Here is a 23,012-nt window from a genome sequence, read left to right on the forward strand (position 1 = left end):
GTGGCCGAGCAGCTTGACCGTGATTGTGAGATACGTTCACGTAGTAGGCTGTTTCTCAGGCCCAAGTGGCGTTTCTAGACATCGGAATGAGGCGTTCGTGGGACCCCTTCCCGTGGGGATGGGAGGTCTGCTGGTCCCGTCCCTCGCTGGGCTGCTGGCTGTTGGAAGAGGCGGGTTGTGAAGAAGAAACAGGTGCTCCTAGGTTACACCTGGAAGGAGGGGGCAGGGAGGTGACCGCACGTGAACGTGTAGACGTCGGTATGTTACATACATACACACATCATTACATACATGCACACATCGTTACATACATGCACACATCGTTACATACATACACACATCGTTACATACTTACACGCGTCGTTACATACTTACACACATTGTTACATACATACACACATCGGCTGGCCCTCGCCCCCCTGTCAGCGCTGGAGGTTTTTACAGCTTTGGAAAAATCTCTTGAGGGGAAAACAGGTACAACGAACTTGTCAGACTGTTGTTACTCAACACTTCAAACGAGAGACGCCTCGTATAGAATGGAGCGCCTTTTCCGTTTGGTCAGCATCCGTGACGCATCTCTGAGAGCGCCAGTCGCAGGGGCCGCTGTCCCTAGTGGTCTAGCTCAGCTTCTCTTTCCTTTCCCGAGTGGGGGGAGGGGTGGCAGAACAGGGAGTTTGGAGGAAACACCCACAGGGACACACACCCCCCCCCTGCCCGCGGTTGGAGGGAGAATCCACCATGTCGCCCCCTCCCTCATGAGATTATGTGGAGTTTCCTTTTGATCTTTGGGAGAAGATTGAGGAGATAGTGAAAGAATTAGGAATTTGAAATTACAGGGAAAAAAAAATGTATGTGAAAAGCAATAAAATATTTTGTTCACTTTGCTATCCAGATGTTCACTATCAGATGTTTATTATACAGCAGCGATTTATATTTTTAATCATTGCCCATTAAATAGACGCAGTGAAATATTTTTGAATCAGACATGCGGGGTTTGTATGTGCATTCAAGTTGTCTTTTGTACTGTAAGTTACTGTTTAATTTGACTATTTTATCAGAGCTGTCTCCTTGTGCCTTTACAAGATAAAGTTGGTTCTGCAACTTTAATGATCTTAATAAAGAATACTTTAAGAATCACACCTGTCCGACTCTTCTTCTCTTGAAATGTTGAAATTCTTCCCGAGTGGAAAGGGAGGTTGTGTCAGTAACCTCTTTTTTTTTTTTTTTTTTCTTGAATGTATTTTCATATAATTTCCAGAAGTTCTCTGGGCATGAGCTGGACTTAATGCTCTTCTGGTTTTCTATACTCATGACATTTTTGAATTCTGCTAAGATGGTATGAAACTTGATTAGAGAATTTTTCAAATGTGTACGGAAGAATAATATAAGGAAAAGGAGCGTAACTAGGGTTAATACATCAAAATGTGTTTTCCAAGCTTGTTTCTAGACCCCGACCTACATGCCATCAGCTGATTTTGAGAAAAAAATGAGATGTTTTGATTCAACTGTTTTACGTATTAGGCAGTTTTCCCCTCTCACAAAAGCACAGTGTTCTCTCACATTTAAAAAATTAACAGTCCTGCCTCGGTTGATCACGGATGCGGAAGCGTCCTCAGATACCACTGGTGTTGTCTCAAAAGCCGACGACTCACCTGCAGAAAGGGTTCTGTCAATGGACCCCTGGCTCTATCCAGGGATGGGTAAATCGGTGGTAACAGAAATGGATTGTAACACATTCAATATGGAGATTGTGCCTTCAACAGGCTAACAGCCACCCAAACAGAGAACCAGCTGAGGCTTCCTTGGGAGGGTGCTGAGGAATTATTCTGAGAACTGGTGACTTTGGAGAGGAGGAAGCATTTCTCCTGCCTTCCCCCGAGGTCTTGGGCTGATTGCTTGGCGGGAAAAGAATCTAGACCGCGTGGAATCATTCCAGTCGGTGAAGGCAGAAAGGAGTGTTGTGAGGATGTGGCTGGTGTGCAACTAACTCCTCATCAATTGACCGGAGCCGGGTAATGATTGTCTACGGCTGCAAACGCTATCACTACTTGGAAAGCAGCAGATGAGGAATTTTGTACGGCCGCATCAGGATGTGAAGACCTGAATTTACTGGTATTTCTTTTCATATTTAAAAGCTAATTATTGCTTTTAGTTTTTGTCATATGTCTTCAGTTTTCAAGCTATGCGAATTACTTAACGACCCTCGCAGGGTCCTACGGACTTCTCATGAAGGTATTCTTTGCCCTTTTGAATATACTTTTGGAATATTTGGTTGGGGGGGGGGGGAGTGGTGAGGAAAGTGCCCTGGCCCCAAATTATTTTCTGAGACTTGCTCTAAAAGCTGTGGTGTCAGTTGTCACGTCAACAATCCTAAAACTCAAACTTTTGAAGTTTTTTGAATCCAGGCCTGTAAGTTTATATATAGTTCATACCACGGGTTGAGTGTCTTTGATTTTCTCACTATTATTGGGACACTATAGATGTATGTATAGATTAAAAAAAAAACTTTATGTATATAATAAATAATATTTTTATTTTCACGTTTTTATAATATATTTGTGTGTTTTATATATTATGTATTAAATACTATGTAATATAGTACTATAGGTATTAAAGCTGTATATACGACTATATTACATATTTTAATGTACCGTACATATTTAATTATATATTGATATATGTATAGTGGTCCTTTTATGTAATGATTTGAAAACATAACTTATTGTCAGATATCTGGGGAAGGAGACTGAAGGGAGGGTTAGAAGGACTCGCAGGCAGCAGATTCCGGTCACCGGGAGACTGGTTAGTGGTAACACAGACCCCGTGCTGAGACGTGATGAAGTCTGAGGGTCGTTCTTCCCCACCTTCCTGGGACACCAACATTCGTCCTTGCTGTTCTTAAAGGCATCATTAGACATCCCCAACGCTGGCCGCTGACTGTTGGCCGTGATAAAATAAATCGTGTCTCTCTGATGTCCTTCTAGAAAAGGCGGTTAAAGAGAGAGGAGAGACAAGCACCTTTGAACTGGTAAAAACACACACGTGGGTGGATCCGAGGGAGGGGGGTATGCATCTCTTCTCTGACCCTGCGGCTTGTTCCCCCTAGGGAAATAAATCCCTTCACATCTCTGAGCTAGCGTTCACGTTTAAAATGGACGGGCTTTTTATACTCAGGAGGGCAGGGTGACAGATATTAAAAACACATGTCAACAAAGGAATGCCTGAGGCAATGCCGGGAACAAAAAGTGGGTTTTTCTCATGTTTAATGTCACTACAATAAAAAAAATAATAATAAGTTAAAAGGTATAGAAGCCTTTTCAAACTTCTCACTTGAGTCTCGTTTTCTTGTTGGGAGGGAGAACTTTCTCGAGTTCAGAATGAGTTTGGAGAAACTGTGTTCATAAGTGAAATCATAAAATGGAGTTCTGAATGATACGCATGCTGTTGCCATCTCTAAAGTCTAGGTGAGTCTTGGCGCTCGTGGGGGAAACTTTTAAAATCTGGAGGAACTTTGGCAATCACAGGGAAAACTGTTCTGAAATCTGGGTGAATCTTGCCTGACCGAGGCGGTGGCGCAGTGGGTCGAGTTTCAGCCGGCGACGCTGAGGACCCAGGTTCGAAACCCCAAAGTCACCTGCTTGAGTGTGGGCTCCTCCAGCTTGAGCGTGGGGTCCCTGGCCAGAGTGTGACATCATAGACATGACCCCTTGGTCACTGGCTTGAGCAAGGGGTCACTGGCTCAGCTGAAGACGCCCAGACAAGGCACATATGAGAAAGCAATCAATGAACAACTAAGGTGCTGCAACGAAGAATGGATGCTTCTCATCTCCCCGTTTCTGTCTGTCTGTCCCTGTCTTCTCCTCTCTCTGTCTCTTTCTCTGTCTCTGTATCTCTCAGAAAACAACAACAAAAAACACAACACAATCTGGGTGACTCTTGGTGTGAATGGAGCCAGTTGCTCTGAGATCTGGGCACTCACGGGGAGAATTGTTCAGCTCCTGGGTCTTGAGCAAAGTGCTCTGTTGTTTTGACAAAGCTGTTCAGACTGTCGAAAACATATTTAGGTGATTGGGTCCCTGAAGAAAAATCTTACTTATGTGATATCTTTGGATGAAGATACCCTTTAAGGAAGAGTTCAGTGGTTGGGATTCCACCAGGAAGTTTCAGATCTTCTTTTCCCCCCCGTAAGTGGTTTTACTAACCCAGCACTCACTGTTTTCATTAAGAAGCACTTACTGCCTTGGCGTGTGTGTTCTATAAGGATATAAAAAGAGTGATTTAATAAACTAGACCTTCAAGCCATCGATTTTTTATTTTCCCTTCATGTACGGTTTTGACACAAATTCTAAATCTGAGTTGAGATGACCGTAGAGTCCTGTGCCTATTGGTTTTGTGTTTCCTTTTCAGATGCTCTTAGTCACCTGTGAGAAGAAGGAGCCCTCGGATGAGATTAGCCTCTGAGTTTGCTGCCCCCTCAAGGTGTAATCAGTGCTCCGGGCAGAAAGGTTTCGTGGGACTGCAGATCTTTCAACTTGGTTCACATTTTTTGGCAAGTTTTTTTTTTTTTCTATGTATGTGATTGTTGTTTCCTCTTGGCAAGTTTCTGACAATGTGGTGCTTTTGAAAATACGCATCTGTGATGTGTGATCCTCAGTACTTGTCTTGCACCATTTTCTTTTTCTTTCTTGACATTTAAAACATCAGCTTTTACCAGCGTCCACTTGTACCAGGCCTTGGGCTCAACAGAATAGAGCAGGGGTCCCCAAACTACGGCCCGCGGGCCACATGCGGCCCCCTGAGGCCATTTATCCGGCCCCCGCCGCACTTCCAGAAGGGGCACCTCTTTCATTGGTGGTCAGTGAGAGGAGCATAGTTTCCATTGAAATACTGGTCAGTTGGTTGATTTAAATTTACTTGTTCTTTATTTTAAATATTGTATTTGTTCCCGTTTTGTTTTTGTTTTTTTACTTTAAAATAAGATCTGTGCAGTGTGCATAGGGATTTGTTCATAGTTTTTTTTATAGTCTGGCCCTCCAACGGTCTGAGGGACAGTGAACTGGCCCCCTGTGTAAAAAGTTTGGGGACCCCTGGAATAGAGGTTCGTCAGGCATTGCCACATTCGGAGAGGGTGTCTTCTCTTCGGAGGGAGTTTCTGTTCGTGGATGGGAGTCCTGGGCTGACCCGGGTGAGATCCTGCAGCGAGAACCAGCCTTGCGAATCACAGGAACTCAGGCTTCCTCGGTGACACCTCCTGTCCTCAGCCCCAGCAGGAAGAAATTCTGGAAGAGTTTTCAGCCTGACTCTTTCCAAACAAGAGACCGCTGTGTGTGTGTGTGTGGGTGGGGGGGGGGGGACCATTCTTAAAATAAGAAAAATTCCTCATCTGAAAAAGCGGGAGATGTTCATGAATTATTTTTTACTGTCTGTTTACATTTGAAGTCTTTCGGCAAGCACGTTTATTCTTACCACTTCAAAGTCACTTGAAAGGACATCAGTGTGGGTTATTATTGCATCATAGTGGACTTTGAAAGTCCTCTAGTTTTAAGTTAAAAATTGGGGAAAATGGTGAGTTCCCCCCCCGCCCCCGCCGCGCCTTTTTTGTTGTTGTTGTTCAGAGCAACTTCCTTGTGAATAAATGTGCCTGGCTGGTCAGTAGGAGAGCTGGCAGAGAGAGAATGTGTAGGGCTTTGCTTTGATCTTGAATGGGACAAAAGCAAAGGACAGTTGTGTGCTTTGCTCTGCAGGGTGCGAGGGGGCGGTCCTCAGCCAGTCCTCTGTGGTTCCCATGCTCTTAGGAACTTTCTAGTCTTCTGTTCTTATGATGTGACAGATTGAAATTCCATCTTTACCCACTTTCCAACTCCTTCGCCGCCACCCCCAGGTCTGAGTCACCCTGAGAATAATCTCTCTCTCTCTCTCTCTCTCTCTCTCTCTCTCTCTCTCTCTCGTCTCTGAGGCCGGGTCAAGCCTGGAGGATAACTTAAAGGAAACACCTTATCCGTAGGGTTGAGTTGAGGTCTTTGGATTGCAGAAGAGATGTCCTTTGCCAAGAGTTGCTACTGTGTTCCACCTGCGATGGATTACTCTTCGTAGACCAGGGTGCGACTGTAATAACTACTCTCTGTTCTAAAATAACCAAGTTACGGCTATACCACCCTGAACGCACCCGATCTCGTCTAAAATAACCAAGACTGCGTTCTTGGGGAAGTCCTATGGGGCAAGTCGCCGAAGAGTTGTTAAGTATTCTAAAATATTTTGATGAATAGCGATTCCATTGAGGAACTGGACACCCGTCGTCATGATAGGAAGTGAATGAACACTTACCACTCTGGTACGGGCCCAGGTGAGCAGTGTTAGAAGCTTGGCGGCGGGTTGGGAGTGCTCTGTGAACTGCCCTGGGTCCTCGCCAACTTCACATGAGACACGGGTTGGTGCAGAGAGAGAGAGACCCAGGGGCAAGTTCTCAGAGCACTTTCTCTTTCCTGTGAGGGATGTCAGCACCTAAATGAAATGTGTGTCTGCTTTCTAGATCTGTGCGTGTGTGTGTGTGGTGTGCATGCATGTGTGTGCATGGCATGCCACTTGTCAGGGTGGGGGATGGCACTGATGGAGGTGACTGTAGGGATGGCCCTGTTGCTAGATAAGCAATAGTCTCTGGAAGTTGGTGAAGCTTTTTGATTTATAGGAGCTGGTTTTAAAGCATTATAAAATTGTGTTTCCTATCACGTTCTTCGAAGTCTCCAAATAGCTGTGCATGCTATTAGATCCGAAACTCATCAAGATTCCCATTTGGTTTCTCTGAAATATTTGTTAAGCAGCCTAGTGTTCACATTTGAAACAGGACACGGATGATGTTCCTCTGTGGAAGAAGATGCGTCAAAGACGACAGCACCCTTTCCTGGGTTTGTTTTTGTCCATGGCCCTTCTGGTGGTCTGTGTGCTGTGTATTTTGGTTGGTTGTTTATCTCCACTCGAAACAAATGACTCCACGATCTTCGCCCCATGTGCGTTGGGCATTTAGAAGATAATAGTGTAAATGACTAAGAGACTGGCCTAATGCTTTCATAGCTATAACAGATAGATGTCTTAATGAGATTGCCTCTTTACTAGATGATTCTATCGCCCGCCCGTAATGAGCGTTGAACACCAAACTGCGAACACATCACATCTCTAATGTGGTTTTTTCTTTATAGACCTGAAATCAGAGTTTCTATTAGACATCACTTGTCTAAAGGTGGTTTGTTATTTCTTTAATTAAAAGTCCTTATTGGAATAATTAAACCGCAGGTCAATGGATTACTGAACCTGTCTTAGAAATAGTAATTAAGCATCACTTCTTCTTACTGGGACAGAAGGGGACTTAAAAGCCTGAGTCTTTCCCCCCAATGTTTGTTTCTACTTTCCTTCTGTTGAGATGGTTCTTCCTGAGGAGGAATGACAGTGGTCACGGTGACGGCGAAGTCCCCGTTCTCCGGAAGCCTCCTCCTTAACCAGGAAGAGCTTCTGAAAGTTATTTCCTGTGAAATATGTGGTTTCCAGCGCCTCTTTCCCTGCGAAGTGGAGCATCTCTTCCTGACTTTTATTTTCATTATCTACGCTGCTCAGAAAAACGAGGGGGTTGGGAACGTGCAGATACTCCGGTACCTTCAGCCTCGTGGGCAGTGCGTTTTCACCAGTGAAACAAAAGCTGGCGTGGCCTCTTATTTGCATAATCAAACCACGTTCTTTTGACGTGTCGTTTGCCTTTCTGATGTTTTTGTTTTAATAAAAAATAAAAATCAAAGGCTTCTTTTTTTTTTTTTTGGATCACTTCATAGTCGTGATGAAATTTCCCCTCATTTTTGTGGGCAGTCTGTCTGTCCCTGAGGTTAAAACTGACGTCGTCTTGAATGCCTACCAGACGCACCGCGCGGAACTTAACAAGCGGGAAGGAAGATGTGACATTTCCCTGACACGTGATTGCTGATCAAAGGCCAGCATGGGGGTGGGGTCTTTTGCTCCAAGGGCACCACTGAGAAATGTTCCGTTGGTATCAAGTCAGATATTCTAAGAAAGTTTGTTACAATGTTTATAGGAAAGGAGGGACTCGGGGCCACAGGAAACAGTTCAGAAAAGCATCACAGCCTTGAAGAGAAGCGGGGACAGGAACACGTCACTATCAACGGTCGTCAGCCAGCAGAGGAGAGGCGTGAGGCCAGCAGCAGCTGGGCCTTTGGAGGGCTCACTGTTCCCAGCGTTATGTTTAGAAAACAGCGTGAGCTGCTACTGTTTCAAAAAATGACAAGACTGTGTCCAGTGAAATTTCTCCCCCACCAGGAAGAGAGTGCGTGGGAAGGCTGAGCAGGCGTGGGCCTTGTCATTAGGTGCAATCGCTGGTACTTGGAAAAAGAGTAAAATTGTTACGACTCTTTGATGCTATGTAACAGGAACTCAGGCTTGTTTATTTAAAAAACAACAACAAAAGGAAGTATTTGTAGTATTTATGACAGGTGGCTCTTCCTCCAGCAGCAGGAACTGTTGGCCGAGGGAGTGAGTTTCAAGGTCCTGGTGAACGTCGGTGTCTCCTGTTTCTTATCCTCGCCTTTTCCTGTCAGCGCGACGTGAGCGCAGGTCTGACTCCGGGCCGGGAAGACGCCCGGAGACCATCTCTGCAGCGACGTGTGGGATAAAGTTAACGGAAGACGCCCGGAGACCATCTCTGCAGCGCCGTGTGGGATAAAGTTAACGTGCTGCTCGGAGCGCTGAGCAGCAGCAGAAGGTTGGACCCGGGTGGTGGCTCTTCCACACCCCTGCGGGCCCTCAGGGCTCGCTGCTCAATGCGGGAGGAGCCGGTGGGCAGGTGTGGGCCGGTCACAAGGTCACTGTCAGGAGACCGGATGCCCAGGAGGCAGCGGCTCCAGAAAAGGACCGTAGGCCTGGCTGGGGTCCTCCGGAGCCGTACCTGGTCCACCTGCTCCTTTCATTGGAAGGAGGCCCGTGCCTGGGCTCCTCGTGGGGCTTGCGTCTCACCTCAGCCCAGACGTCACCGAGTCAGAGAGGCCTTCCTGACCCCCGCCTCACGTTCAAAGTTCTAACTACCCTGTTTTATCTCCTTTAAAGCACTTACTTTTCTGAAATTATCTGTTTATTTTTCTCTCTCTTGCTCTCTTCTTTTCCAAGTGAGAGGAAAGAAGATAGTGAGACAGTTTCCCACATGTACCCCAACCAAGATCTGGCGACCCTGGTCTGGGGCCAATGCTCACAATAGAGCTATTTTTAGCACCTGAGGCCAAGGCTCCAGGGAGCCATCCTCAGTGCCCAGGACTGATAAACTCGAACTACTCAAGCTATGGCTGCAGGAGGAGCAGAGAGAGAGAGAGAGAGAGAGAGAGAGAGAGAGAGAGAGAAGAGGGAGGGGTGGAGAAGCAGACGGTCACTTCTCCTATGTGCCCTGACCGGGAATTAACCTGGGACATCTACATGCCAATTGAATGCTCTCCCGCTGAGCCAACTGGCCAGGGCCCGAAATTATCTTTTTTTTGTTTACTTCTCTATTATCCATTCTCACTTTTTTTTTCCTCTTCTTCATGCCATCAGAGGCCTTGGCTGACTCGTCCTCCTCTGTGTCTCTGTCACCCAGTGCCATGTCTAGCGTGTCACAGGTGACCCCAAACACCTGTGGTGTAAACGACCAGGAGTGAGGATCGCCAGTGCACAGTGGGAGTGAAGAGGTAGGTGTACGTGGTGCTGGGAACTAGGAGATTGTCTGGCGCCCTGACGTTCCGGAGCAGAGAGAGGATTGTCCTCAGACTCTCAGAGGCAGGGTCTGCCCTTCCACGGTCTCAGGAGGCCTTAAAGTATTTATTTATTATTTCTGTGCTTCCGTGAGGTTGTAAAGTCGAGACTGGTAGGTCGGCAGGGGGTCCAGACTTAGTCTAGGGCAGGGGGTTCTGTGCTCAGAGGGTAAAAGAGCCCAGGGTGTGTACTGCTACGACCTGCGAGGAAGGACTTGGCCATCGCTGACACATCCTGGTTTCGTGGTTATTGATGGACAACGGCCACATTCAAGGGAGTTACAGATGGGGTCTTTGACAGAGGAAGAAGTGGCCGCCGCTATTGGTCTGGGTTTCTAAGTAGAGATTTTTTTGGAGGGAGGAGAGAAGGGGGGATAGTGAAACAAGAATTTATTTCAAATCATGTCTATGCATCGGAGAGACTTGAGTTCGAGTCTGTGAAATGGTAGGACGCATGAATGTTGGCGTTAGGGCATCATGTTCTGATAAAGTGTATCGGTGTCTTTGACATCCTGGAAATCAAACAAGGTAATATCAGTATACAGGTATCTTTCTTTTTCTCTTCCTTCCTTTTGGGCTGGCTTTCTGAGGAATGGACTTCATGAAAATAGAAGGTATATTTCCATTTAGAAGGGAAGAACTTCTCTGAGAAGGAAGTTGGCGTAAGTCAGGAGGAGAGCAGAGAAGCCCATCAGTTAATCGTCAGTAACGACTCTTTCACGAGAACGTGAACTCAGATGGCAGATTTTTGGTCATACCACACTAAAAACAAAATTGTGTGGCATGTTGGTTGACATTCTACCCAGAATTTTTTTTTTTTTTCTGGAATGGTCATTTCCTTAATGGTTTATACTCTAAGAATAGACTCGGTTCTGCACAACCAGGAAACATTCTTCTCTTAACTGTCAAGCGTCAGCAATCTCAGACTAAACAAGTGAGTCGGACGTTGGTAGCTTGTGGCTCTCGCTGCAGCAGCAGCCGCCGGCTTCCTGTACTTACTAATATATGAGTCCTCTTCCATTCTGGGGGGAACCCGGTAATGCAGTGAAGGAGAGAGAAATCTTCTTTCACGTGCCAGGCTTGCCTCTCTCACGGCCAAGTTCCCATTTACGGGACGACGAGGAGGTGAGCCAGTTCCCTTCTTGTTCACATTCCCCCGGAATAGACTCTCACACCGGGATCCCCCACCCCCACCCCGGGTTGGCTTGAGTGGCCGCTCGCTGTCCACGGCGACTCTGGGACGATCGATGTAAGGGCTCCATCAGCAACTTCTTTACCTATAGGTTCTTCTCGTCTTTATCTCCACCCGGTGCTTTAAAAATAATACTATAAGATCAGAGGAACCCTATCCCTATAAAAATAGGTATAGTAAACAGAATTCATCGGGTTCAACTGATGCTCCCCAAACGGTACTGAAAATGGTGTTCGCTTTCTGCCTCCTGGCCCATGTTGGACTCAAGCCCTCGGTGGGATTTAGGATTTGGAATTAATGACACTACTCTCTGGTGCTGCAGGGGTCACACCCTTTGCCTTCCCCCCATGGGATCTAAGGCCTCTGAAAATATGGTTCCTATTAGTTCTCTCTCTTTTAAAAAAAAAAATATATATATATGTTCACTCTAAAATTTGTACCAAGCATGGATAATATACGAGTATGCGCTTCCTGGAAAAATCATTCCATTTTGTCATTTTCATTGGGCATTGGGATGTTTCATTTTCTATCAGCTGGACAGTGAACACCAATGTTAATACCATCCTTCAAACGGCAGCTTTACTGTATCTCAGGAGTTTAACATGTGCTAAGAAGTCCGTATTAAGCATCTGTATAAAGGATATTGAAACTCTTATAAAATACTGAGTGCTCATTTATATTTCTAAAACATTTCCCTTTTCTAGTGAGAGAAGTTTTCATGTCCCCCAGAAACTCCACTTGGAGGACCAGCCTGGAGTGGATCTTTGTGACAATTGTACAGTGGTACCTTGAGATACGAACGGAACAACATGTGAATTTTTTTAAGATACGAGCTGCGACTCGGTCCGTATCTTTGTTCGAGATCCGAGTGAAATTCCGAGATACGAGTCGTGATTCGGGAAGCTGCCGCTAGTTGGCACATTGGTGCACGGGTCGAGTATCGGCAGTTTGATACATGAGTTGACTGACTTACGAGCTCGGTTACAGAACGAATTAAATTCGTATCTCAAGGTACCCCTGTAGTTCTGAAGGAGAATTGGGGTTGGAACTGACCGAAAGTTGTAGTCAGCCATGGAAACTTATATCTAATAAAAACTTGCCTTCGGATGTTTATAGCAGCTTTATTTATAATTGCCCAAACTTGGAAGCCACCAAGATGACCTCTGGTAGACGATGGATACATTGTGGTCCATCCAGGCAATGGACTATTATTACTCAGCACTTAAAAGAAATGAGGCCCTGGCCAGTTGGCTCAGGGATAGAGCATTAGCCCGGCGTGTGGATGTCCTGAGTTTGATTCCCAGTCAGGGCACACAGGAGAAGCACCCATCTGCTTCTTCACCCTTCCCCCTCTCACTTCTTTCTCTCTCTCTCTCTCTCTCTCTCTCTCTCTCTTCCCCCCCTTCCCCTCCTGCAGCCATGGTTTGATTGGAGCAAGTTGGCCCTGAGCACTGAGGATGTCTCCATAGCTTCCACCTCAGGCGCTAAGAATAGCTCAGTTGCTGACCAACAGAACAATGCCGCAGATGGGCAGAGCACCACCCCCACCTGGGCTTGCCAGGTGGATCCTGATGGGGGCGCATGTGGAAGTCTGTCTCTGCCTCCCCTCCTCTCACTGACTAAATTAAAAAAAAAAAAAAAAAAAAAAGGAAACGAGCCATCGAGCCACCCAAAGACACAGAGGAAACTTAACTGCGTTCGACAGAGTCAAAGCAGCCAATCGGAAAAGGCTGCATCCTGTGCGGTTCCCACTCCCTGCCAGCCAGGACGGGCACAACCATGGAGACCGTTGCGATACCAGGGGCAGGAGGGTGGCAGGCGGGAGCAGGGAGAGCCCAGCGGATCTTTAGGAAAGTGAAACTATTCTGTGTGATACTACAGCGACGGGCACTCATAGGCCACGTATGTCACCACCCACAGCGTGGGCGGGACAAGCACACCAGTCTGGCGGGGACCCTTATGGAGGGAGCCTATGCATCTACAGGAGGGGTCTCCTTCCATTGAGCTTCTGCTCCGTTTTGCTGTGTATCTAGAATTTTTCTTCTCTCCCCCCCCAAAGAAAGTAGTTAACATCAACCAACGAATAAACCAGGACAAATGCCTGTTTCTGGCATGGTGGCACTTACTCATGTTGCATGTGAACATTTTAACTTAAGGCATGGTAAGACCTTTAAGATCGTGGCCCAGGGTAAAGCAGACCAGGAACCGGATACCCTGGGAAAAGCGTTTTAAAAAGACAGCCGGCTTGCCCCGCCTGAAGCTCGTCTGAAGCGGCCGCTCCTCATTTTTGGATGATTAAACTGTTACACGAATGTCCTTTTGACTCACTTTTTTTTTTTTTTAACTTATTAGTTGACCTCAGACCCAACTAGGTTAGAGATGTCACAGAAACATGGTGAATAACTCTGTCAGAGAAGTTGGGATAGATTTCAAGTGACTTCATCATGTCATAGAACAGGGGAGCTGAGTAATACGAACAGTTATAGCAAAAAGGATGGCAGGAGATTTTTGTAAGTGGATTTGATGCAACATGGAATCTAGACACAATGACATCTGAGGACTAGGAGTGCCAACATGGATGTTTAAAAGGGCGCAATGCTGCGTCCCCTTGTGGAATTATAATAAAATGGGTCATCCGACTGTGAGGGTAAGGGTCAGGTCGGTCTTTTCCATGGTGGGGAAGCGACCTGTCTTCTATATTTTTCAATATATAAGTAATTCCCAACATAAAGGAAGACACAGCACACCCTCTCTGGGTGTCTTGAATTGCTTCTCACATATCTTCTTAAATTTTACTCGTGAACTATCTTAACAGGAGCGGGATGAGATGATCATTGTTGGAGAGTAAACGCAATACGTTCTTCATGGTTTTTTAAAAAAAGATGTGTATTTTCGAGTAAAAGAGAGAAAGAATGAAGGTTATTTCCCCTGTCCTGGCAGTGACTGCGTCGTGAGCGACTGGCCGACCCAGGGGGCTCTCTGTGTGGATGAGACGTGGAATTCTACAAACCAGCCGCGCGTGAGACTGTTCATGGCGCGTTGTTGTCACAGGACACCGCCCACGCTAGTTCCAGATGTGCTTAGAGCATTTCTCACGCAGGCGCGCTGTCCGCTCAGACCCCCCATTCTCAGCTCCAGCCTCCCGGTCACCTGGGGTCCTCTCTGTAGCCCCCCACCCTCTCTGCCGCTGGGGGGCGGACCTTTCTCCCGTTCCTCAGCGATACGTCCTGGGTCATTGTGGACTGTGCCCTCTCCACCGCCTCTCGTATTGAATGAGCCGTGGGGTCCCGTTTCCTCTTCCCGGGCAATGCCCCCTCCCTCCCAGCCCCCCAGCTACGGCCCTCAATGGACTCCCTGTTACAAGCAAGCCCCTCTTCCCCTGGGTTTTCTTGACCTCCGACCCAAAGCTCACCACGCACTTTTGCCGGCTTAATCCACGTAAGGCGTTAGTTACCTGCATCGTGGGCGGGAGAACTCCCCGTTACTTACATCGCTTGAAGTTTTTGCATCCGGTGGAATCTGATGACGCTTTTCAGGGTCTCGTCTCACTGATTTAATGTGACTTACATTGATGACTTCTGACTCGTCTGCTGTCACTCGGGTGCGTCCCCGGCGCCAATTGAAGACTGATTTACGTTTTGGAAAATGGATCCCTCTGTAGAAGTAAGTTCATATTTAAAACAGCGTCATTTCAGAAATCCTTTGGAGATTGGGATCCATAGCTACCCCAAATCACCTTAATCGCACGTGCTATACAAACATGGTGAGACCACGTGATTGGATGAATGAATCTTCCCTCCCAGGTGGAAAGCTCGGGGCTATGGAAACGTTGTAGTGTCAATAGCTCCGGGATATTGAAACATTGTGTTCCACTACAGGAAATCCTTTTGCCACCTCTCATTTATGCTTCAGAACTCGGACAGCTTTGCTGTGTGGGCACTCGGGGACCCTGACATGGCCTTTTTTCTTGGGCTTTTGTGCGCTTTGCTGGGCCTCCCTGGACACGTCTTCTGCCAATCAAACAGATGGGGCCCCCTGCTTTGGTTCAGGGGTTGTTGCGAACTTGTGTTGCAAAAATCTGTGTTGCTACACTTCCCATTTGCTTTAAATTCTGGATGGGGGTGGGGGGGGTGTGTGTGTGGGGGGGGGGGAAGATGTAACTCTTTAACTTTTCTTTGGAAGAGGACTTCAATATGGAACCCTGGGCACGTGCTCTTTGTGAAAGCTGCTAAAATTGATACAATTGGAAAAAGGATTTCAATGAGCGCCCATAGCCGCGATGGACTGTGTGCATGCATGTCTGTAAGCTGTCCTGGGGCCTCGTTTGCCTAATGAATGGACTCGACAGCTGGGTTCTTGGGTGCGTTAGCCACGTTTCAGAGTGGAATTCAGGATGCGGCCACTGACTCGCTCATGAGTTCCATCGTGTTTCTAGCGACGTTATCCGTGGAGATTATATGCTGAAGTCCAGTGGCGGGGGGGCGGGGGGGGGGCTGGATTAATTCCTTACTTAGAGTTTAATTTCGTGGACTGAAATCTCAGGATGCTTTCTTCCTGGGTTATGCTAGCCTTAGGGAAAACACGTTCTTTTAAACAGGGATTGTTGAGACAATGAAAACGTTAGAAATATCAGAAAGTGAGATGAAGAAGTGGGTGAAAAGTAGAAAGCATTCATTTTTCACACGTGTACACAATCTGCCATCCTTTTTAGAGCTGCACAACTCTAAAGGGTATTATATGGTGTATTTTCTGCAAACTGCTATGCAAAAATTTTATTTCTCCGTGAGTTCTTAAGGTAGAAGCTAAATCAAGGTGGTTGTCTTTTTTTTTTGGTGGGGGGGAGGTGGTCTGAGAGCTTTCCTTGCTCTTGCAAAGCCTGTTTCATGGTCTGCTAGAGTCTAATGGAGATGGTTGGCAATGAGATAATATTTATTTATATAGAAACTATATTTACAACGGAGAGCAGAAAAAGCATGTAAGCAGCTTTAAAAAATTCATAGTGAAACCACAGGAATGTTTCTGGCTTCCCCGAGGGAACGCATCTTCTCCACGGACACCCACACGCACACACACAACTATAAGAAACCCACGCCCGTTCCTATCGACAGATACATGTTTCTTTTAGTCGTATTTACACGGGCACTTGGGAGTGTCCTTGTGGGTGGTTCTTGCTACGTCACTGAAGCTCTTATTATCCTGAGAACGGTTTATCAGCCTGACACGTTCCTTGGAATCCATCACTCACAAGCGTTGAATTCATTTGCTGGGAGCGAGTTCTTTCAAGGCGCACACCAGCCACGTGACTGATAGTCTGTGCCGTCACCTAAGTATGGCACAAGGCACATCTCCAGGGTCTTCTGGTGACTTCGATAGCCGCGTGCGTAACCCGTCCGGCTATCCGTGGACAGCGGGCGCCCCGCCCAGCGCTCTGTAGTTAAAAGTTACCGTTACTGCTGCACAGCCGATGACCATCTTCCTTCCTTAAAAGCGCCCGCATTCTCAGATCCTGGTTGGCGTCTGGGCCGCAGGATTGCAAACCACGCTCCCTTCCGCCGCGCCTGGGAGAAGCCCTCCTCTCCGGGGGGCGTCCCGTGCTGTGGGGCTTGGTCAGCAAGCCCTCTGGGAACTGGGCTCCTGTAGGGTTTCTCTGGTGCCCCTGGCGGTCTTCAAGCTGGAAAGTGAAGCTCTGTGTGTGGTCAGGTCAGCCTCCCCCCGACAGAGGCAGATGGGACCGCAGTGAGCAGAGTCAGGAGGCTTGCAAAATACGTTTCACCACCTTTCTTGCCTTCACCCCCCCCCCCCAAACCACGGCCTTCCTGTTGTTCTCGTTACTCTCAACGTGGTTGCCAACACAAAGGTCTGAGTAGCTCTGGCTGGTAGCACCGGCGACTTGCCCAGCGGACCAAACGGCTTAGGGTGCTCACGTCACAGAATGACAATCCGCGTCCTGAGGTTGGCCGGCAGACTGTTTTCCGTTCAGTCTTCAGTGTGTCTGTGCTGTTTGCTTTACTGAATTTGTTACCAATGTTTAGAATGACAGGCAGGTCCCGTTCACGTAAAGATCAGCCTCTCTCTTGAAATAGAAGAAACTTCTGCAGTAGTTACGGCATCCGGACCTCCGCTCCGCCACCCTCCGGTGAAGTGGGGCGATGTCTGTCCCCTGCAGATGGGGCATGTCCTCTGCAGTCAACATCCCCTGACCCCTCCTCCACAGCTTTCGTCCTTCACGCCCTGCGCTGGCCCCGGGGGCATTTGCTTCGACTCTTGTATTTAATGAGCATCTTACCCTCAGTAGCTACTTATGAACCAAAATTGTATACCTGCTTATTCAGATTGTGAAGGGAAAGATCTGGTTTCCTCTTAACAGAATATCAGGCCTGACCAGTGGTGGTGCCGTGGATAGAGCATCAACCTGGGATGCCGAGGTCCCAGGTTTGAAACCTTGAGGTTGCCGGCTTGAGTGTGGGATCATAGACATGATCACATGGTCGCTGGCTTGAGCGTGGGGTCGCTGGCTTGAGTGTGGGATCATGGACATGATCACATGGTTGCTGGCTTGAGCAAGGGTCGCTGGCTTGAGTGTGGGGTCATAGACATGATCACATGGCCGCTGGCTTGAGCGTGGGGTCGCTGGCTTGAGGATCATAGACATGATTGCATGGTCGCTGGCTTGAGCGTGGGGTCGCTGGCTTGAGTGTGGGATCATAGACATGATCGCATGGCCGCTGGCTTGACTGTGGGGTTGCTGGCTTGAGTGTGGGATCATAGACATGATCGCATGGTCGCTGGCTTGAGTGTGGGGTCGCTGGCTTGAGTGTGGGGTCATAGACATGATCACATGGTCGCTGGCTTGAGCGTGGGGTCATAGACATGATCACATGGTCACTGGCTTGAGCACGGGGCCACTGGCTTGAGTGTGGGGTCATAGACATGATCACATGGTCGCTGGCTTGAGCGTGGGGTCGCTGGCTTGAGTGTGGGATCATAGACATGATCACATGGTTGCTGGCTTGAGCGTGGGGTCGCTGGCTTGAGTGTGGGGTCATAGACATGATCACATGGTCCCTGGCTTGAGTGCGGGGTCGCTGGCTTGAGTGTGGGGTCATAGACATGATCACATGGTCGCTGGCTTGAGCGTGGGGTCATAGACATGATCACATGGTCACTGGCTTGAGCACGGGGCCACTGGCTTGAGTGTGGGGTCATAGACATGATCACATGGTTGCTGGCTTGAGCGTGGGGTCGCTGGCTTGAGTGTGGGGTCATAGACATGATCACATGGTTGCTGGCTTGAGCGCGTGGTCGCTGGCTTGAGTGTGGGGTCATAGACATGATCACATGGTCGCTGGCTTGAGCGTGGGGTCGCTGGCTTGAGTGTGGGATCATAGACATGATCACATGGTTGCTGGCTTGAGCGTGGGGCCACTGGCTTGAGTGTGGGGTCATAGACATGATCACATGGTCGCTGGCTTGAGTGTGGGGTCATAGACATGATCACATGGTCGCTGGCTTGAGTGTGGGGTCATAGACATGATCACATGGTCGCTGGCTTGAGTGTGGGGATCATAGACATGATCACATGGTCGCTGGCTTGAGTGTGGGGTCATAGACATGATCACATGGTCGCTGGCTTGAGTGTGGGGATCATAGACATGATCACATGGTCGCTGGCTTGAGCAAAGGGTCTCTGGCTTGAGCGCGGGGTCGCTGGCTTGAGTGTGGGGTCATAGACATGATCACATGGTCTCTGGCTTGAGCGCGGGGTTGCTGGCTTGAGTGTGGGGTCATAGACATGATCACATGGTCGCTGGCTTGAGTGTGGGGTCATAGACATGATCACATGGTCGCTGGCTTGAGTGTGGGGTCATAGACATGATCACATGGTCGCTGGCTTGAGTGTGGGGATCATAGACATGATCACATGGTCGCTGGCTTGAGTGTGGGGATCATAGACATGATCACATGGTCGCTGGCTTGAGTGTGGGGATCATAGACATGATCACATGGTCGCTGGCTTGAGTGTGGGGATCATAGACATGATCACATGGTTGCTGGCTTGAGTGTGGGGATCATAGACATGATCACATGGTCGCTGGCTTGAGTGTGGGGATCATAGACATGATCACATGGTCGCTGGCTTGAGCAAAGGGTCTCTGGCTTGAGCGCGGGGTCGCTGGCTTGAGTGTGGGGTCATAGACATGATCACATGGTCGCTGGCTTGAGTGTGGGGTCATAGACATGATCACATGGTCGCTGGCTTGAGTGTGGGGATCATAGACATGATCACATGGTCGCTGGCTTGAGTGTGGGGATCATAGACATGATCACATGGTCGCTGGCTTGAGTGTGGGGATCATAGACATGATCACATGGTCGCTGGCTTGAGTGTGGGGATCATAGACATGATCACATGGTCGCTGGCTTGAGTGTGGGGATCACAGACATGATCACATGGTCGCTGGCTTGAGTGTGGGGATCATAGACATGATCACATGGTCGCTGGCTTGAGTGTGGGGATCATAGACATGATCACATGGTCGCTGGCTTGAGCAAAGGGTCTCTGGCTTGAGCGCGGGGTCGCTGGCTTGAGTGTGGGGTCATAGACATGATCACATGGTCGCTGGCTTGAGTGTGGGGTCATAGACATGATCACATGGTCGCTGGCTTGAGCAAAGGGTCTCTGGCTTGAGCGCGGGGTCGCTGGCTTGAGTGTGGGGTCATAGACATGATCACATGGTCGCTGGCTTAAGCAAAGGGTCTCTGGCTTGAGCGCGGGGTCACTGGCTTGAGTGTGGGATCATAGACATGATCACATGGTCACTGGCTTGAGCAAAGGGTCTCTGGCTTGAGCGCGGGGTCACTGGCTTGAGTGTGGGGTCATAGACATGATCACATGGTCGCTGGCTTGAGCAAAGGGTCTCTGGCTTGAGCGCGGGGTCGCTGGCTTGAGTGTGGGGATCATAGACATGATCACATGGTCACTGGCTTGGCTGGAGCTCCCTGGATGAGCTCCCTCTGTGAGCTCTCATATGTGGTCAAGGCACCGATGAGAAAGTAATCAAAGAACAACTAAGGTGATGGAACTATGAGTTGATTGTTCTCATCTCTCTCAATTCCTGCCTGTCTGTCTGTCTTTGTCTCCAAGAAAAAAAAATAAAAATAAAAAAATAGAAAGAGAAGATCAGACCCCAGGAAGTCAGCCTGTCAGGCTCCACATCACGAGCCCCCTGACTATGAAAGGAGGGTCCCTGCCGTCAGAAACAGGAGGGGCGCAATGACACTTCAGTTTTCTCCCCAGACGACCCCTCCCGGTCTGTCCCTCCCTCCACCCTCTGGGTCACCGGGGGCAGGTACCGAGGCGGCCGGACCTGGGTGCAGGTGACTTCTTCATCCCACCCTCCCCCGGGTCGGCTGGTGAGCCTTATCCGTCTCCCCTTCCCCACACCATCCCCCCGCCTAGACTGCAGGGCTCTTTCTGAGTTTCTGCCGCGATGTCTGCCCTGGACCTTGGGGGACCTGGTTTATGTTCTCCAGCAGGTCGGGTGCCGTTTTCTTGAGCATTTTGTCATGTTTTTATACTGTATGCCATCTCAGTTTTTATTTTACCCTCCCCCATGAAGGTCTAAATTTAGCAGACACCTCCCTCTCTTGTATTATTTCCCCCCCATCTTGCTTAGGAAGTGCGTGATGAATCTGTCTGTCGCCGGGAGCCCCTCTGGTCACTAACGGAGGTGTCACCGCCCGCCCAGCCTGCACTCCCAGCCCGCTGGAGATAAGCCTGCAGGAAGGCTCCTGTTTCCAACGGGTTTTCTTTGCTGAATTTCTCCCCGGTGCGCCCTTTCCGAGCAAAGGAAGAAAAATGTCGTTGTGACGCTGACATTCGGGTCATTTAAAAGCGGCCGGTTGTGTTTGTACATCGTCGCCGCTGCCGCCTCCGGCCACTTCGTAGCTTGGCCGGTTCTGGAAACCTCTTCGCCGTCTGGTTCTGGCTTCGGTGGGGCTCTCTCGTGTCCCGCCCCACGTCGGGTCGTGCCGGCCGGGCCGTGAAGGTGGGCAGTTCTACCCCTCTGGACGTGGGGCAGTGGGATGGTCCTGATCTGATTATTCGTCTGGGCGTTAGTTCTAAGAGCGCGGTGCCTCTCGAGAGGGGAGCGTCGCCTTCTCCCGTGGCTTAGAGACAGAGACGCAGTTGGGGCAGCGGGTCACAGCGGTGCCTCTCGAGAGGGGAGCGTTGCTTTCTCCCGTGGCTTAGAGACAGAGGTGCAGTTGGGGCAGCGGGTCACAGCGGAGCCAGCTCAGCCCACTGGCCAGGACTGCTGTCCCCGCGTGACTCTCCCGACCCCCTGCGCAGAGGCAGGACAGAGGTGGGGGTGTGGATGGGGCAGTCAGAGGAGTGCATGCCGGCCAGGACTCTGTCCCCGCGTGACTCTCCCGACCCCCTGCATAGAGGCGGGACCGAGGCAGGGGGTGTGGATGGGGCAGTCAGAGGAGAGCATGCCGGCCAGGACTGCTGTCCCCGCGTGACTCTCCCGACCCCCTGCGCAGAGGCAGGACCGAGGCAGGGGGTGTGGATGGGGCAGTCAGAGGAGAGCATGCTGGGACACAGAGAGAGGGACGTGTGACGGGGGACAGAGACACGGCAGGAGCTTCAAGCAGAAACGCAGGGAGCTGGAGTCACGGTCTTTTAATTCTCCCACGTGTCCCTTCCATGTCACCGCCTTGCCTGAATACATGAACACTCCTGAGAGTTTTCGCCCAGGGTCACACTCTCGGTGGAAGACGAAGTCACCCCAGGAGGGTCACTGGGTCTCAGGCGTTCTGGGAAGCCCAATGGGGTAACATTTTCAGCAGAACGAGGCAGGGCACCTGACCTGTGGTGGCGCAGTGGATCAAGCATCGACCTGGAACGCTGAGGTCACCGGTTCAAAACCCCGGGCTCGCCTGATCAAGGCACCTATGGGAGTTGACACTTCCTGCTTCCTTCTTCCCCACCCCCTGCCACTTCTCTCTCTCTCTCTCTCTCTCTCTCTCTAAAAATGAATAAATAAAATCTAAAAAGAAAAATAAAAAAGAACAAGGCAGGGTAAGGGGTACCGAACCCCCACACTGTCAAAAATTTACATATACATTGTGACTCCCGGAAACTTCCACTCGTGGACTAGACAGTGACATGAGGAGACCGCCGTGACACCAGTCAGATGGCATCAGAGGAGTTTAATTTCCGGCTGTGTTTTTCTCACCCAGCTCTGAGCCTCCGTACGGCACCCGAGGCCACTTCTGCTGGGACCCTGACCCAACTGGCCGGCTCCCTTGGGATGTCCGCGTGCTGGGGGCGGCGGCTCCATGTTCCCCCTGGTCTTTTCCCTCCACAGGGACGGACAGACGGACAGATGGAGACCCGTCCTTGCTTGGGTCCTGGCGCCGAGCTGTTAAAACGTGTCGTTGTCCTAAGCGATCGGAACACCAGAGGGTCGTCTTTTGTTCCTGATATTCTGATATTCAGTCTTGGACCCTGGTTCCTGACCCTGAGCTCCTTATTCCCTTGGCGTTTCCCGAGTGACAGAGTCTTTTGTCTGAATGAGGTGACGCCTGGTAGGCTTGTGGATGTCCTCAGACGGGGGCCGGTCACTCCAATGACCACGCCAGGACTAGGAGTTTAGAACGTCCAGACGCACCCTGGTCCTCCTCAGGGGGTTCGAGGGGCCGCAGACTGTGTTAATGACGCGTGATGGCTATCCGATGACACCTCATGTATATCCCCAGAGCACGGGGTGCGAAGAGCTCTCGGGTTGGTGGCCACATCTGCACGCAGGATGGGGGGACAGCACACTCCCACTCAGCGGGGACACGGGAGCCCTGGCACTGGGGACCCGGCCGGAACCTGCCTGAGACATCCCTTCACCTGGCTGCTCGTGCGTTTCCTTGAACACATTCTGCGCAGGAAACCGACAAGAGTCCATGTGGCCCTGAGTCCCGGGGGCCACTCTGACCCGTGACCTGACCCGAGGGGGGGCCGTGGGGACCCTGATCTTCAGACAGTGGGGTGG

This window comes from Saccopteryx leptura, chromosome 8 (assembly GCF_036850995.1).
Source record: "Saccopteryx leptura isolate mSacLep1 chromosome 8, mSacLep1_pri_phased_curated, whole genome shotgun sequence".
Taxonomy (NCBI): domain Eukaryota; kingdom Metazoa; phylum Chordata; class Mammalia; order Chiroptera; family Emballonuridae; genus Saccopteryx; species Saccopteryx leptura.